Source organism: Hyaena hyaena, unplaced genomic scaffold, assembly GCF_003009895.1.
Source record: "Hyaena hyaena isolate Hyena2069 unplaced genomic scaffold, ASM300989v1 scaffold_163, whole genome shotgun sequence".
NCBI lineage: Eukaryota > Metazoa > Chordata > Mammalia > Carnivora > Hyaenidae > Hyaena > Hyaena hyaena.
In genome coordinates, this window is record NW_024080794.1 from 752,610 (window position 1) to 756,396 (window position 3,787).

Below are 3,787 nucleotides of genomic sequence, written 5' to 3' on the forward strand. Positions count from 1 at the left end.
ATCTCGCGACATCACTTCCGGCCTGGGTCGCGTACGCGACCAAAGAACTAACGAATACGGAAGCTGGAACGGGTCAGTTTTAGTCGCAGTGTCGGTGCCGCGTGGTCAATGGTGTTCCTTGTCTTATGTAATCATTTTCTTGTGTTGTTCTCACCCTCTGATAGTCCAAAGATTACAAACAAAACTAGAAATTTAGCTCCGGGCTTCAAATGCAGATACTCAGAGAAGCCATGTTCCCTGATTAATTTCCTTCGTTCATTCATTCACTCATTCGTTCTGCAGAAACCGGAATATTGTGTTGAGTCCTGTTCCGGGAACTAGAGTGTATACGATGTGGGTCATTTCTCACTGGGCAGGCTCTCAATAAAGCTGTTTAAAACAAATTGCTAAAAATAAACTCTTATCTCCCTATCTTTCCTTACTTCCAGCCCTCAAGAGTCTTACTTGGTTGAAAGCAAGAGAATCAAAAGGTCATGAAAAACTACAGAAGTGTGACCTAGAGGAGGGACGATATGACGTTAGTATATTATTTTAAGTCCAGAATATTTGAAAATCCTTCCGATTAAAGTGAGAATAATGTGAAACCCTTAGGAAAATATTCTGCATAGCCTCCCAAACTGCACCTCTCAAATGCACCTTTCTAGTTGTACATAAAATTCCTTGTTTAATTTATGCTCTTATTTTATATGTTGTTATAAACATCGCCTGTCATTTGGTTGCAAGTTCTTACAAGACAGGTATTGATTTCCAAATATATCTTATAACCTATCAAAGTATCCCTTCTCATTCACTAATTCAACAAGAATTTATTGTGCTCTGCTGAGTTATTCCTATGTGCAGGACACTATTGGGCACAATCAATAGCACAACCAACTGTAAGATATAGTCCCTATTTGCAGGAAACTTTCTGAAACAAGCCCTGGGGGAGAGGGGAGGGGAGCTTCTACCTCAGGGCCTTTGCACTTACTATTACCTCTTCCCGGACCACTTTTGTCCAAGTGTCAACAGAGATGGGTCTCTCACCTCTCTCAAGGTATTTGCTCAAAATCATCTCTTCAATGAGGTCTTCCTGACCATTCTATTTAATACTATGAAACTTTTCACATCCTCTATATTATTCTGTTCAATCGGTATGGGGGGGGGGATGTTTGAAATTAGAGATATGGAATTGTCATCTATGTTGGCAATAGAATCTGAAAAAATAAAAATGGAAATAATTACTCACAGGAGGAAGGTGAATCAGGTGCTGAAGTGATCAGTAAAATGACAAGAATGACCCTGAGCATGACAGACAACTTCAAATACAAGGAAGGGTAATAGAAAGTGGAGTTTGAAGGTGTGCAGACATGTGTTTCAAAGGGAAGGAGAAATGATGTGAAGAGAACTGTACATAAGAAAGGCATTTAGGTCACTTAGGATTGTCAGATTTCATAAATTAAAAGTACATGAAGCCCAGTTAAATTTAAATTTCAGATAATTGTTTAGTATCACTAAGTATCACTGCAAATAATATTTAGTATTACTAAATATTCCATATATATTCTATAGGCATACAGACACACAAAAAAATGCATTGTTTATCTGAAATTACAATCTAACTGGGTATCCTCCTGTATTTTATCTAGCAATCCTAGACTCTTGAATATATGGAAAGTGAGACAGGACTGGGAGGAAATAGAATCCTCAGGGGAGAGCCAGAAAATGAAAAATATGTTCAGAGAAGAGGTTATACATATTAATCAGTGGCCAGCAAACAACAGTGTTAATCGCTCAGTGACTCAGCTTCCTCAGCTCTAAAATAGGGTTGATGAAACCTGCTTTATTTACATGGTTCATTTGAGGATTAAGTGAGGTAATGTAAGCAGCAACCACATCAAAGGTACTCAATAAATAGTGGTTATATTTTATCGGGAAAAGACATTTTACAGTGATACAGGATAAAGGGGCTTGAATAGAGAGATGGTTAAGAACACCCCAAGACTAAATTTGCACTAAGCTCACCCAAACAAAAATGATAAAGCAGTCATCTTTTACCTGTAACTAAAGGTTAGACAAAAACTACCTAAACATGTGGAGACCCTCAGGATAAAGGAATGAGTTACCTGGGCTTCTCTGCTCCGAACCCTTGGCAGTTTATCCCAATGTACCTCTCTGGAGCAAACCTGTAATTGGATCTTGCCACAATCAAGAGTAAGGTTTTTCTATAATCTGGATCTAATTTTGTTTCTTTAAAAAGAAGTAATACAGCAGATATGCCATGATTTCAAGAGGCCTAGAGACTAGTCAAGGAGTGTGTGTAATTTTACTTCCTCTAAAAATACATTAACACTTTGGCTTCACATATGTTTGTGAGTTTTCTCTTTCCTAGGTCGGAACAGATCTGGATCTTCCTTTGCAGAAGGCATACCCAGCAAACTTCTCTGGCACCCTTGCCTCTATTTTAAAGTGAGAGAATGTTTTGGCCCTTTTGTCTTATAATGTATTCTTTGAAATTGTCAGTGATAGTGTCCAGTTATAATTCCATTTCTCTATTTGGAGACAGTCCAATGGGTAGATCTCTCTCTGCACTTTAGAAATAACATGAAATAGTAAGATGGAAAGAATTTTCAACAGGTTTCTCACAACAGCTTTACATAATGTCACATTCTTTGATAGAAATAATATGAAATTTATCATTCTGAAATAAGTGAGCCTAGATTTCGCTGCAAATAACTTGAGAATAGTTTAAAACTCCCAAAGAGAGAGGGCATAAGTAAATTCATTTTAAAACAGTGGTAGAGTCACTGCTCTGTCTTCACCAAATCTCCTGATTTTCCTGGATACACAGGTGCTTTTCCCAGCTTTCTCTGTAATCAGTGGAATCACGTGACTGAATTCTGGCCAATGGCAGGTAGGAGGCAATGGTGGGCACCATTTCCACTCCTATCGTATTAAAACTTCCGGGTGCTCCTCCACGCTTTCACCACTTTTGGCCGGTTTATTTCAGAGAATCTAGTAGGGGGCTCTGGGGTTCCAGGGGACAGCTGGAGCACTGGAGAGAGGGAACCTAGGTGCCTGTGTCTTAGCCCCAGTTATTTTCCACATTGCTACAAGCAAAGCAGGTAATTTATTTGGGATATAATTACACAGATCAGCATAGATGGACTGAGGAAAGGGAAACAGGGGAGGAAGTAAAACCAAAGCAAGGTCACCTCCATGGGAAACTGGGGCTTGATCACTGTCTGAGAAGTGTGCAGATTTCTTTCAGTAGTCTTCTGAGAGAGTTAGGAAGAAGCATTTATCCAGCCGCTCCCATACTCTATTGGTTGAGACCATTCCTTGAAAATGCTAACACAAACACACACACACACACACACACACACACACACACACACACACATTTCTGCAGCACTAGGCCTGCATGCTCAGCAAGATCTGCTGGTGCTTTGCCATTGAAGTCCAACGATCCTACCATTTTTTTTTCTTACCCATTATCCATCTTTTATCCATTTTTTCTCCCAAGAAAACAGCTAATAATGGTTTTGTACATTTCATACTAAATTGCCATATAGCATCAAAATGTCTCCAAATATTAAAGACAATTTTTATAAAGATAATTACAATATAAATAAGAGCTTTGATGTATCAGAGAGCAGATAAGTACTTTTCACATAAAAAGCAAAATGGCACCTCATTAAAACGTCAGGGATTCTGAAGTTGAACAGGGATGCAAACAGTTCTTTGACTGGTGCCCCTCTGCCCTTTTCAGTTGGCACATGCATTGCTTCAAAAAGGAAATCCAGGAATT